This window comes from Hesperophylax consimilis, chromosome 1 (genome assembly GCF_061612785.1).
Source record: "Hesperophylax consimilis isolate HC1 chromosome 1, BYU_Hcon_1.0, whole genome shotgun sequence".
Taxonomy (NCBI): Eukaryota; Metazoa; Arthropoda; class Insecta; order Trichoptera; family Limnephilidae; genus Hesperophylax; species Hesperophylax consimilis.
This window is the reverse complement of record NC_142836.1, coordinates 34,555,385-34,570,964: the sequence shown is the minus strand read 5'-3', so window position 1 is coordinate 34,570,964 and position 15,580 is coordinate 34,555,385. Positions and strand designations below refer to the sequence as shown.

Here is a 15,580-nt window from a genome sequence, read left to right as displayed (position 1 = left end):
TAATTATTTTTATCAGCGTCGTAACGTTTCGATTAAAATTAAATTGATATTTTAACTATGAATACCTCGATTATGCTTATTGAATACAAATACACATTTTTGAATATGGATGTCCAAATAAAATTAACGTTTGCACTTATTTTTAGCGCCTACCAAGAATTAAGGTTAGCTTAAGGATTGTAGTAACAATATACAGAAGTATAAAAAAAACAATCAAATTGGAATCTAAACATGAAGGTCTGTAGATAATCACATCAATTAAAAAAAATAATAAAAAAATAAAAATACTTGATATGTGTGGAGTTTATTATTGGGTTCCTCCCCAGTGTCAAATCTTTGTCATTCCGAAGGCCGAGTAACAAACAACTACGTAACAACGTGTAACATCGCAACATGTAACGTAAACATCGAAAGCTAACATCCGTAAAGCGTTAACTCGCTTCTTTGTTCGCTCAGCTGACCTTAGCATCGTTTTCACTTCAAGCACCATCCGCTTGCAAGCGATGAATTAAATAAAGTATCGGCTAATGAGTAATCATCGCGTTAATTCAACCAAATTAAAGTTTTTTTATCGATTCAGACCACTGCTCACTATTGTTTAAGTAGCGATTTGTACGATTGTAACTGAGTGTGGAGCGTGAAATATTCCGGGTGTTAATTTCATACTTAACTAACCATAGTAAAATTATGGCCGTTAACGCTGAAATGATAATTTTGAATGGTTTCTAATTTTTATTTTTTATTTTTTTACTATTTAACAAATGTTTACATGTTACCTAACCTAACCTAACCTAACCTAACCTAACCTAACCTAACCTAACCTAACCTAACCTAACCATAGTACAATTATGGCCGTTAACGCTGAAATGATAATTTTGAATGGTTTCTAATTTTTATTTTTTTACTATTTAATAAATGTTTACATGTTACATTTTTTGACATTTTTTTAACTACCATACTAGGCTAATGCCCGTATTGTGGTAGTAATTATAAACATATTTTGAATAAAATTAATCACTTTGTATACGCAACTAAAATAAAATTAAAAATTACCTAAAACTACTATAAAAGTCCATATCTTACTCTTATTATTATTTCCTTCAAATCTTGAAACTGTATTATTGATAAATCTTGCCTATTTCTTACTTATCCCTTTGGTTTTGCAAATATATTATTTACTTACTTACATGATTCCATATAATTGAGCTAGGATTCACTCACCAAACACAAGAGCCTCGTCTCTTTATGGTGAGGAAAAGCTATTATTATTTACCTTGATAACACTGTATAATATGTATAGTAGTATATTTATTGTAAAAAACATACAAATATTAAATAAAAAAAAATAAATAAAAAAACTATTAATTCAAAATAATCGAAGTGTTTCAAAACCAATGGTTTTTTCATTAGGATAAACGTATGTATAGTGAAAATTTATAAGCATAGACAAATAAGTATCTAAAACATAGACAAAAAATATTGCAATGAAGGGTGATTAATAAGTTATATTTAAAAAAAAATAATTATGAAAAGTGTAATTAGTATATTTAAATAACAAAAACTTTTATAACACATCCAAATCAAGGATGTCTGATGTACCAAGTACTAACGTGTCTAAATAACCAAAAAATCACGAGAATAAATTATTAAGAATGCAAGTGTTTTATATGTGAAAATAAATTTTGAAGATGGCTATTATCGAATTTCAAACCAATTGTATTAACATTTTAAATTTGAAATCCTTTATTAATATAAAAATAATGATTTGTTTCCAAAATGTGGTAGGAAAATTTTGAAAAATTATTATTAATCAAATACCTTATTTTCGGTTATTTTGATTAAATAGTGTTGTATACAAAGTAATTAATTTCATTTAAAATAAAATAACGCCACAAGGTAATTTGACAATTATTGAAGAAATAAATATGTTGTTTTCTTTTTAGAAATAAATAAACGATGATCAATTAGGAAGCTTTGTCTATATTAGGTGCAAAAAAAAAAAAAGTACTTGGCGGGTAATAGCTGTTTAACAATTATGTCGGCCCTTATAGCGTGATGGTCTAGTCACAAGGTTATGTTCGATTTTGATATATTTATAAGAAGTTATAGGTATACAATGATGTTTACAACTAATAGAGGGCTGTCAGAATTTGATTGCATCAACAACGTTTTCTGAACCGTTTATTGTTCATCAATTATTATGTATTTTGAAAACGATTCGATCTAATCTGGCCTTGACCCTGGCTTGATGAGAAGATTGTTGAATTAAGAAGCCAAAGTTTTAAGTTAGCCTTAAAATTAATATTGTCTATTATTATTACATTTTTAAGATGTAATATTGTTATTAGATATTTTTTATACTGAACAGAATAATCGATTATAGTAAATGTGTTATTATTGTTTTATTTGAAAATAGAAAGAGTAACTTAATAGGGTTGCAAGAAACCTGAAAAATGTTATTGTAAAATATGCCGACAATTTTTTGACGATCGTATAATGTTGGAACACAATTAAAAAATTAAAAAAAACTGCCAATAATTTATTTCCACTAGTGATGTAAACAAATACATTAGAATAATGTGGTAAATATTACGTAATTGAATCGTATGCTTACATTTATAAAGTAATTAAATCACGTTTCACTTTCATTACACTCAAAACTAAATATTTTGTAAACTTAATAATTGTATTTAAAAGCAACCATTGAATGTACACTAGTTTTGGAAAACTCACTTCAGAACATTCAAAACACTGTTTGTATGCGAATGGTTATAATTTAGAAAACTTCACATTTGTGCATCGTCAACCTTGCCAGTGCGGTATTCTTCCGATGACTAAACGTGCTTCGGCCGGCGCACTCTAATATATATAACCCAAGCATGCGAAGAGCATCAGAATAAACCAAGCACAAAAAAACCCAAGCCCAAGAAATCTCAGCTTCTAATATTTAACCCACACCCTCTGTGGATAGTACTTAGTGCATCGGTAATGTGATGACTTGTACAACATTTGCATTGTACTGGTCTATTGGCGCACTCTGACGTCGAACGAGAAAAGCATACATAATAATATACACTAAAACAAGAAAGCTTTGCGCTCGTCTGTTGCGTGTTTATTCATTTCGTATTTCCGCACATTTTATTAACCACATTTGTTTACACGTAATAAGCCTTGTTTAAGGTAATAACGTTTGTTTGACTTTAAAATGACTTTACAAGTTTTTTCTTTTTTTTTATTCCTTGCTAGAGCAATCCCGTTGAGTTACAAAAACTCATTGTAGGACGAGAGGAACTTATACAATAAATAGGTGGGAGTTAATAGGTACGATTTTACATTGATATTTTGATATCAAAATTATAAGTTTCACTTACAAAACAGTACACAAATAGAAAAAGGGAGGTCAAGTAGAACAAACAGGAAGAAACAAAAAAGGAAAACAAAAAATTGCTGGATGAAAATTGATAGAGAATTCCATACCCAAAAATGTACTATTCTCTCTTATTGATCGTATGAGTATACATTGTACATGTGTATCAAAATCTTAAATTATCCATTATGATAATCTTCTATTTTGTTTCATTACGGAAACCGTTCTAGAACACATACAGTGCACACCTCATCTGAATCTCCTAAAAAAAATTTTTTCAGTATTATTTCAAATATTTGTCATTACAAAACTGTAACTTTGCACAAACAAGTTGTGCACCCGAAACCAGTTCCTTAAAAATACCCAATGCATCCTTCTTTTGTAAATTATTGGTTTGTTTTCAACAGCTTCAAATCCTTGTAATTTTCCCTTTTTTCATACATATATTCCACTTAAGTTAATATGAACTGTCACATAAATATTATATGACTAGTACAGTTCTTGCCTATTTGGATATTTTGTCTATGGTGTTGTTTTTTTGGAGTTTGGCAATTTTTTTGGGGAAGACAAATTGGTTTTTGTTTATGGTCACTTCCTCCCGGACAGCGATGGGCTGGCTGTTCGTGGATTAGTCACTCACCATGGAGGTGTTTTAATCTATGTAAATCATGTGAATCCAAGGTGTTTTTATCTTTAAAAAGGGCGCGGGGTGTTTTTTCCTAATACGAATAGTTCGTGTACGGTATTATTTTTAGTGGATGTTATGTGAATCCCACTTTTTCGGTGTTGGCAGTTGGCCATTTTGTGGAAATTGTTTTTTGAACTTAAAATTGTAAAGTGATTGGTCCTGGATGTGGCTAAAATATTATGCCTGTTTAACCCCGCGTCACGAAGTCACGGATTGCTGTTGGTTCTTCCGAAATCCGTAAGTCGTGGAGACTGGTTGGACCACGTGCTTTTTGGATGGAGATTCTTGAGACAGCCTGAGGCTAGAGACGCTCCTTGGAGGTGTAGCGCCCTTCTTCCCCAAAGAGAAAGATGACCTAGGTTCCCTGGATTCCACGCCGTCCCCGGTTGATTAGGTCCGAAGTCCCGCCTCGGGTCCGTTCCTCACTACCAGAACCAAGTTTTCGTTCGTCATTCGTTGTTTTCCTACGATATTCGGCTTCGTTTAGTTAGCTTAGTGTGTTCAGGAGTCCATCTGGTATGTTTATGTTTTGTATTCTTAATGTTAAATTGGTATAATTTTGCACTCCCATGTTTTGTTCTTTTGATGGTTACATTATAGTTTTATAAAGTTCATCCTCTTTTTATTTACTGATTTCCTACCTACTTGACAGAAAACTAATCCCATAATCCTGAGCTATGGTCTCTGCTCTGCCGTATAAATTCCACTACATTGAACCAGATTATGCATACCTTTGCAGAACATTATTTGCTGGATCCAAAATAAATCTTTTTAATGCTATTTGCGGTGAATTTGTTTTTATATTATTCCAAAAATTCTTTGCTCCTTGTTCGGTTCAATAATTGAATTATCTTACCCGGCTTCATTTCAACTTCAATAAATTATCTGCATAAACTTTGAAATATTTATTTTAAGGGATGATGACAAATTGAAATACAAGTAATGATATAATTGTTAAACAGTAGTTACCCGCCAAGTACTTACTTTTTTACACCTAATAGTAATATAGACAATTTATTGAAACTCCATAGCTTATGATATAAGTTCCATAATTAAGATGGAACATTTAAGACAGCTGTTCAACTTTCATAACGCTACAGCACACCTGTGGTAGTTTTTATACTGTTACTAAGATATTTTCAGTTTATAGTTTAAATAACGTGCTTAATAATATGGCAATCCTGCTAATTGAACTTTCATACTTAATTTGGATGCAAAGAGGCAGTAAAAAACTGAACTTCGAACCGTTTATTTTTATTTTATTTTTTCCTTAATAATAATTAAATACAGTCGATCTCAGATCGATTAACCTTGTCCCGAACCCTTGTTTGTACATATGAAAATAATATATTTTTTTAAATCTGTCACCAAAAATTTTTTTTTGGAAAGAATGACGTATGTTTTAAATGAATTAATATAACCTCTCTCAAGATGAACTATATCGTCACCCGATTGGGTGACGCTTTGATTGAAGGTGTTGAAAATTTTATTAATTTGAATTAACCACGAAGATCAAAAGTTCAATGACAAGGTGGCAGGTATTACAAAGTACTTTTTGCTGATTCGGTAAAAAAATGATAGCAGTTTGTACTGTATATTAATATATCATTATTGTGATTCATAGGGAAATCGTCTAACAAATAAATGTAAAAAAATCTTTGAAGACACATCGCTTCCGAGTACAGAGTCATTACGCTTTTATTTGAGAAATAATTGCAAATTAGTGTTGCTTGAAAATAATGTGTGATCGTTTGTACCTGTATTATAATGATATAATGAAGATATCTAATGAAAGACACCGTTTTCTTTATTATAACACAATGGAACACATTGCATAAAATACATACTTTTTGCTTTAATAAAAAAATATTTTTTAAAACATCGCTGACTTACTTACTAACTAAGTAATCATCACGCCGTTTTTCCTAAGGGTTAGGCAGAGAGAACGCACCTCTAAACGACTCGGTCTTGGCACACACTCCTTGCCTCGTTCACATTCATACATCATCTCATACATACTCTTCTATTATTCTGACTCTTGACATGGCCCAACTCAAGTATCCGCTTCACTTGGTCATGCCATGTCTTCTTCGGGCGTCCCCGACTACGCTGAAAACATAATCAAATACTTGAGACAAGTATATAGTCGATGTAATGGAAGATTACATCATTTGAATGAAACATAAATGTATGCCAACATAAAATCTTTTGTCGTTTCGTCCTCTCGGTATACTATACGAGGAAATGACATGATGGCTAGTGGCTAGTTAATGCACCAAAAATATGTTTTTCTTTTGGAAAGAGAAATCTAGATAAGTCTGTTGACCAGGACTGATAAATATTTATTGACCATCTTTCGGAAATTTGATTTTGTAGTGGCGGCTCGTGACTTTTGAGTGTGAAGATTTTCAGGAATTTCAGTTTCGCGGTTTCCTGAAAATCTTCATACAAAAATCCATTTACGAAAAAAAAGTACATGTTTCCGGCTACAACAACATCAATAACGCCTTCTTCTTGTAATATTTGCACTCTAGTACACCCAAAAATCACGAGTACTGGTTTGACTCCCCTTATATCATACAAATTCTTATTAATATTTTGAAGAATGGTATTTTTATTTATCTATTTATTTATTGGAAAATTTGAATAGCGCCGCTTTTGTGAGATATCACCTCAGGGGCGTTTTCAATTAAATACTTTGGTAAATGTATGTATAAATACATTATTAAGATTTTTTGTATGCGCCAGTGGGCTCGGTAGGTGTTGTTGTGATAATATGTTTAAATGTGTGTGGGCTCCGTAGGCGTAATATGTTTGAATGTATACTATAAGTTGTTGAAATGTACATACTATTTTTTAACCATGATCAACTATTTCTCACACACCGATGACATATATCTATGATTTCTACTGAGATACACATTTTATATCATACGTGTAGTGTTTATAACACACTTATTTTATGATTTAATTTTTTTTAATGTTATTCATGCCTCTAAATTCGTATCCTTCCTTAGTTTAAACATTTTATTTTTTATCACTGTAATTACAGTTTTTTTTAAAGTAACGTTACTCCTATTCTAAACACGACCACTAGCTTACTAACTAACTAACTAAAATCACGCCGTTTCCCCGCAGGGGTAAGCAGAGAGGACGGACCGCCAAACAACTCGGTCACACCACACACTCATTGCCTCATTTACATTCATACATACTCTTAAATTATTCTGACTCTTGACCCGACTCGATTATCTGATTCACTTGATCGTGCCATGTCTTCATTTAAGTGTCACTTAAAAAAATTTAACGGGTTGTGAGACGAATAAGCGGTAAAGTACCTACATATAATATAATATTTTTAACAGAAATCATTGGAAAAAAATGGAACTGATTTGTCAAGAATTCATCTGTGATTTTGCCCGGGTGTAAGAACAAATAAAAGATTTTTTTTTTCACATTGAACAGATTTAATTTATTTCTATTTTAACGTATAAAGAGAAACTATTTAATTTAATTTTGAAAAGATAAATTATTATTATGACAGTTCACGGAACTACTGTATTCGTCTTTTCATCATTAGCAGGTGATATTAATGATCCTTCATTATTGCCAGATTGTACTGTTAAATGTACTTTAGAAATATATGAGGTAATTTTACGTTAAAAGATGAATAGAAGCGAGTTACCAAAATACAATAAATAAGAATCGAAAATTGTCATTCATGTTTACTCATTCACTTAATCGATAATTTTTTTATCCGAAAATTCGATAATTTTTTTATCCGATTATTTTATTATCCTATAAAATTTATTTACATACACACACGTGTTTTGATTTTATTGTCACATAATGATTATTTACATGCTTGCATATGTCTTGAATTTATAGTTTTTTAAGCCATGAATGGTGGCAGATGATGGGTGCAAAGGTTATTCGAAATATTCAGCAACATAAATTCATTGGTGTTTCAATTGACCGACTATTGGATTATTTTGTTTTTTTTTACATTGCCTTTACTTCCTACATAAAATAAGATGATCAGCACTATGAACTATGTCACGTTTTTGTCGTTGTTTGAAAATGTTATTTCGTTCCTTTTTAAATATTCTTTATATTTACTAGCAGAGTAAATCATTTCGTCATTATTTTTAAAGATAATGTCATAAATCACAAACATATAAACTTATCTTGGGTTATAACCATCAAATACATTTTAATGCTTTTTGTAAATTGTAAAAGATATCGTATTGATTTTTTTTATATTAGTGTTAATAATATGGATGTATATAAGCTTAATATAAAAACAAATGCAGAATAAACTGAATTAAGAATACCATAAATGAGTTGATTATAGTAAATAACTTTCTGTATAAAGTTACAAGTGATGCTTTAAAGGTAAAATATCGATATTTATTATCCTATGGGATGGAAATTTGCACGTTTAAGTCAGCCTGCAGACTTAAAATTCCAGAATCCTTATGAATATATTTCCGATGAAGGTCAGTCGCCAAGCTGATAAACTCGACTAAACTCGTTTGTTTAAAAATATTCGTAGGTATGTCATAAAAGTTTAAAAAAAACTTATTTCACCGGCCGCAATTTACTCTTGTGTGATCTTACAAAGTATAGTTATATATATGTAAGACTCTTCTTTAAAAAATATTTTCCAATATATTTTCTGATTCATTTATATCCGTTAATATTAAGTGCTTACATGATATTGTCCTTCTCAGAAATAGTTTATTCGAGCAATTTTGTGAATGTATGAAAAATTAACAAAATGATTGACTAATATTTCTACGACGTTTTAGTTATTTGAAACATACTAAGGATGTCGTCAATGTCGACATACGTAAAACGCGTTAAGTGGATTTTTCATATTTTATAGTCATTATGGAAATATGACTTAAAATTTTGAATGGCGGGTATTTTTATGCGATAAAAAATGAATTAAATTACTATTATATTACTGACCTCTCGTGACGTACGTCCCGAAGCTTCGAATCTTGGATTTGAAGATCCGCCTCGCGAATGAACTCCAATGACGTGTTATATATAAAATACCTGAATTTAATGTAGTATCGTCTTAGAAGCTCGTTTATAAGTCTGTGTGTGAGTAGTCAGGGTCTTCAACCATATAGCAGTCTTCAAAACACCAAATTCCGCCAATTGAGAGCAGAATTGTGTAGAAAATAAAATAAATGAAATATATTAAAAAACTCATTGCGATTTTTATAAGTCAAGAAATAAGTTGTTAAGATTGAAAGGAAATCGTACAATCGATTTGGTGTTTTAATAAAATCGAATCGTAATAAATTTGTTAGTATACTTATGATATGCTCTTTCCCTTGAACGTAATTAATGTAAGTATGTCTTAGTCACGGAGTTTTCTAGTCTGTTAAATAGTACCTAAATTATGTTCAACTTTTGAATAAGCTAAATTCCTTTAAAATGCTGGCTGGGCGGATGCTGGAGATGTTTGCGATTCAATCTGTTGTGCTGAGAATATCATCTGAAAAAGAAATAAAATATATTAAATAATGTTTGCGGCTTTTATCAAGATGAGAAAAAGTAAGACAAAAACCAGTTGGACAAGAGTTATGAAAAAAAGTTTTTATTGTTTTTCTCTGGCAACTTGAAGCAGGTACCAACATGTATTTTTAACGAATAACATTAGGAATGTATTCGTTTTATTTTTTTTAAGAGTTATGCAAGAAATAGGAGTGCCAATAATTCGCAGATAATTTTAATAAAACAATAAAATCAATCGAAATGGTTATCTGATTAAATCAGTTTTCTCCACGAAAGAAAATACGAACGCGAGATTGTCTCTAAACATTCTTAATATCTCATAAATATAAATACTACCAATCTCTTAACTAATAGTCCTAATAAAAACAAACACGGAAAGTCAAGCCCCAAAATCCATTGCACGCTTTTGCACAACAGCTTAATCAGATATTTGCGGAAACAATTTATTCTATCAATATTTAGTTTAGACCAATAATTGTAAATTCACGAGGTAGTCTTCTTTTAAATATCAGGGACATCGCTCTAATTATTTACGGTTTTCAGGAAATGCAATAGACCAACGTCAGATTAGTTTTACTCGAAGATCAACAACCTTCATTCTCCCGAGTAAAGTGCGTTAACTACTCTGAGTTCAGCGACACTGCAAGGCCAACATGTCCGACATGCGCCATCTCAACTGCAGAGCCAAACGGAACCAATTAACTAAACCATATCAATGAAATCCGATAATTACGCGTACCATAATTATTTATCATTAAATGCCAATGAATATTAATGACAGTTAATACTTATGATACAGACATCACCAGGGAAATTGTAAGGGTGGTCAATTACTCATCAAAGATACTAAAGAAAAAGCTACCAATTTTTTGTATTATTGCCTATCGTAAGATCAGCATTCTGCTTCTACAACATAGATTCGTGGTTTTGTAGAGTTGTTGATAATGTACAAAAATTCATAAAATAGTTATTTAATTAAAAATAATCACTCTACCCATATACAGGGTTTTCTAATAAGAGGTGTTATTTTGAATAGCCTGCTATTTCGGTAGATGTTACTTTTGAAGCTGTCATTTTTTGACATCGGACAAGTAGAAACTACGCCATTAATAAAAATGGAACGATACAACGCATTGAAATTATTAAAATTCACTTGAGTGAATCAAATGCAAATCATCTTGAGTAGTGAGGCCCATTTCCACCTCGGTGGCTTCGTCAACAAGCAAAATTGTCGCATCTGGGGCTCGGAAAACCTAAGAGTTATTGTTGAAAAGCCTCTCTATCCTCAACGTGTGACTGTTTGGTGCGGTTTATGGTCCGGCGGAGTCATTGGACCTTACTTTTTCGATTGTGGAGCAACAGTTACGGTGAATGGTGGCCGGAATTGGATGGTGTTGATCTGGACAACGTTTACTTTTAACAAGACGGCGCTACGTGCCACACAAGCAACGAAACCATTGATCTTTTACGATTGAATTTCAAAATAACACCTCTTATTGGAAAACCCTGTAGTTTATTTATGTATTAAGAAATTAGGATGGGCAACTAACGTAAGATTTTAATCAATTGTAATTTTTTACGAAAATTATCAGTAAGCAATGCTTTAAATTACCCTGACCTAACCGGAAATTGTATTTTTAATTCAATACTACTACAGAAAGAAATTAATTAAATTGTTATTAATCACGCGTTTACATTGAGATTGAAGGCTTAATTCACGTCATGTCCTTAGTCTAGTAAAAAAATTTCGAATAATTTAATTTGATCTCCGGTATAAAATTATCCAACACCAAAAAAATTCCAAAAGGAAATTTAGTCCCATGGTATTTCCCCTATTTACGTCATATAAATACATAAAGATGTTCTGTTCTAAGAACTTCACAAAGCACATTCAATTTTATCGAATTAGGTAAACTGTTGATTTCTACGTACAAATACATTGTGTAACCACATTTGCGTTACCATATACAAGAACGTTTACAAATTATACTTTATTAACGGATTGTAACTAGCAAGCAATGAAAGGATTACCACTTCTTTACAATTCCGATCATTAAGGTCACAATTTATGTAATTTATTTGCCCATATCAAATTATCCATTAGCAGTAAATTCATTTAAACCAGGAAATTGTTGATCTAAACTTTGTAAATTATTTATCTAAAAATACATGTTGCTGGCATTACCTCTATTCAGGCGAAGGAAATCTAGGTAAGGTTTTGATTGCATCAACATTTGCATTTTGATGCATTGTATGTTTATTCATTCTAAATGCATTTAATATAATTTTATTAATAATCATAATCATGGAATGATTTGATGTGCTGTTAGAGCAGGATTGTGCGAACCGACAAATCAATCGCCATTCAAATGAAGTACGATAATAAACTTTATAACTACGCATATATATGATTTTAGATATTCTTCCGTCTCGGGATAAACATTATACAATTTTTAGTTAACAACAACTTATAAAAGGTGGGGCAAAAGTAATGTCATAGTGTGAATGTGCCATAATTTTTGTAAATGGCGTCAAATGTCATAGTGCTTTGACGTTTATATTGTAAACAACAAGCAATGGAGCGATACACACCTGAAGAACGTGGAATTATTGTTACTGCTTATTTGACCAATTTCCATTCTGTTTATTTCGTCGTCCTGTACCATGTGCGCAAATGACCGTTGGTTCGGAATTTTAAGTGAAGAATTGATAGGCCCTTATTTTTTTGAGGATGCCGATGGTACCACCGTAATCGTAACTGGTAAGCGCTACAGACAGATGTTACTCTAGTTTTTTTATTTATTTACACAAGTTGCTGAACTGAGTTTCGAGTATTGTTGGTTCCAGCAACCGCTCACACAGCTCGGGCAATGATAGAGATTTTAAAACACCAATTTTCGGACCGTGTGATCTCCCATTTTGGCGATTTGAACTGCCTGGCCGGATCTCTAGATCTGACGGCGCCAGACTGAATTGGGACTTTTTGAAATGTCGCGTTTATAACAACAAACCACAAACCTTGCAAGTCTTGAAAGCCAACATTGAAAAATAAATTTACAATTTGGAGCCAGATGTTTTGCAATCAACAATTAAAAATACGTAAAACGAGCACAAGTGTGCATCAAGTCAAGAGGTGGTCATTTGATCAATATAATTTTTTTAACTTGGTGTCATCAATTTTATACCTTCAAATAAACTTTGAGTGAAAACAGATCCCAATTTTTTCATTTCTAAATATTATTAACTAGCGACCGGTTTCGACTTTACACTAATTCTAAAATAAAAGAACTTAATTTATAACAAGGATGTTTCAAATAAATTAGATAAAAATGGGATATACACTTTAGAATGTAATGAATGTGACGCACAGTATGTAGGTATGACTACTAGAAATTTTAAAACTAGAATCAGGGAACACGAACTATGTTAAAAAAATAATAATTTCTCCGAGTTCGCTAATCATTTGATAGAGACAGGCTTCGACCGGGATAAAACTAAGTTTAAACATTCTAACATTAATAAATATTAATTTTGTGCCCATTAGAAACATTAGAAATTAACAAAAAAATAATTCAAGCATTAATATAGTTAATAAAATAATAGCACCTTGCAAATCACCTCTATTACTATCTCCTCCCTCCGTTTCATTCTCAACCCCCTCCCCCTCCCTCAAATCCCCTCCCACCAAAGAACCAAACTAAATAAAACCCCATATTTCTGCACTTAAAAAATTAGTTTTAAAATAGCTAGTTAATGACACGGACGTGTCAAAACCGGTCGCTAATTAATGTACATTGAAATAATAAATTAAATATTACAATTTGAGATTTTACTCAATAAAGTTATTCCGAAAAATAAATAATAAAACTCATTAAAAACAAAAATGTCTAAAAATCGTTACATAGTGAATGCCAAAGAAATACAAAAAATATTTTTTTAACTTGTTCAATTATCAATTTTATACCTTCAAATAAACTTTGAGTGAAAACGGATCCCGTTTTTTTCATTTCTAAAGAAATGGCAGCCAATTCACACGATGACATTACTTTTTTCCCACCTTGTACAAGAAATCTTTTGAGAATAAGTATCAATAATATAATCAATGCATTACATCACACCTACAAAATGTAAAAAAAACGTGAATTACAACCAATGATACCTACTCTTATTTACCTGCCATAACTTCCACGAGTACAAAATTAAAATGAATGATGAATTGTTAATGGATTGTGTGAGGGGAGATGAGGTGCCAATTGCATGATATTTTTTGCGACCTGTTTATGTTGATATATCCCCACATAGTATTTACGAAGTTTTTTTTCCAATAAAATTTGTTTGAATTTTTAATTTATGAGTGTTTTGTTTGTTAAAAGATTGATAATAACTAAATATCATTAGTGTATGTTTACGCAAAAACTTTTTTTTGATTATTTACCATTTTTATTTGATTTGAATAACATATTTCTGAAGGAAATATACTTCTGTGTATTTTTAAAATTTCAGGAATGATAATCGCAGCAAAAAAGGAAAACGATTATAATGAGCACTAATCTCATTTAAAGGAACATAAAATTTCGCAGGAAAATATAAAACGTGGTAAAATGAGATAAATACTTGAAGCGGGTAAAAAAAAACTTATTTTGGAGTAAAAGAAAAGCTAAATTAGTAAACAAAATGTTGCTTTAATGTTTTTTTGACACATTTTCGTGACACAAGTAGGCTTTTTTTAAATAAGCTCCACACAGGCCCGGAGGGGAAAAAATCCCTCAGGGACTGTGTAATCTTTGTGGATGCTGTGTAGGGGATCTTTTTAGGGAAATGAAGGACAGAGAGTTCTTGAAAGGAAAAAGGTATTAGGGGTGGGTAAGAATCTGGGGGTCATTGTGTCCGGGAGTAACGGCCGTATGAATTCATCCCCCCCACTGTGGTGCAAGGCGATGTGTCGAGAGAGAATCCGGTTGGAGAGGTCAAAAGGTCTCCCTCAACCAGTCTCTCCGATCCGACCCGCCACGCAGTAACTCACCTGAACCCGGGCACCCCTGCCAAATCACCAAACGAAGAAAACCACTTGGGGTGACCTTTGAAAAGGGTGTTAATACCTAAGTTTAATAATGATAATTCTAGTAAAAGTATTATTTTCAAACGGCCGTCTTTATAATAGGAAATAAACACTAACTTCAATAACACACATCAAACGCCATTATCTTATTATTTCTTCTACCTAAAAATCTTGTCGCATAATTTGAAAACCTTGAGTTTACTATTATAAAAAAGAAATTCACCATTTTCTTCATTTCTGCAAACTATTAATACTTATGGGCCACATACTCATAACCAAGAAATGATTAACTATTGTTAATAACCATACAAGTTATTTTATTAGCATTTACGATAAATCGACGATCTCCTCTTACCTTAATGATTTTTTAGTTTTTTGTTCTACTCGTTTCAAGTCACGTAGAATGTACAGGATGGGCGCAAAATATCCTTCGCAGTATAAAATCGTTATAAAAAATATCTTTGGGGAATTCACTAGCAACAATTAAACCAACTGAAGTGTCCTGTTTGGTACGGTGCATCGTACGAAATACCATTCCCCCCCTTTTCTTTGAAAATGAAGTCGGTACCGCGGTTACTATCACTGCTGCTCAATAGGATAATGTTAGAATAACCGTCCACAATGGCTCTGTTGCGGTTCTTCGACGAGCGCATTATTTCAGGCAGTAGCAAGATTAAATTGGTAGACACGTTCATAGGATTTAACCCACCAGATTATTTTCTTTGAGTCTGTTTGTAAGAAAGAGTGTACGTATAAGCTAGCGATAATTCCCCAACTGAAAACCAATATTCGAAATGAACTTTGTGCCAAAACATCTGAAATTTCGCGAAAGGTGATGAAAAATGTGTTAGAAATAGCAGGAACGTGCGAAGCACAAAATGGCCAAGACATACGAGACGTAATGTTTCATGTTTAGGACAATAACATTCCTTAT

The 15,580-nt window shown here is 31.8% G+C and overlaps 1 protein-coding gene across 6 annotated transcripts in view; it reads right to left on the bottom strand.

The window, feature by feature from the left end:
- The window catches only part of LOC149426721 (very long chain fatty acid elongase AAEL008004-like), a 98,332-nt gene that overhangs the window by 57,163 nt on the left and 25,589 nt on the right, over window positions 1–15,580 (bottom strand). For 2 of the 6 annotated variants that reach the window (XM_089638100.1, XM_089638159.1), the window contains exon 1: window positions 2,615–2,824. The gene's annotated coding sequence lies outside the window, so the exon portion shown is untranslated. Of the gene's footprint in view, window positions 1–2,593; window positions 2,831–9,029; window positions 9,568–15,580 lie in introns of those variants that run through there. The other 4 variants (XM_089638109.1, XM_089638132.1, XM_089638150.1 and 1 more) reach the window with 4 other exon arrangements.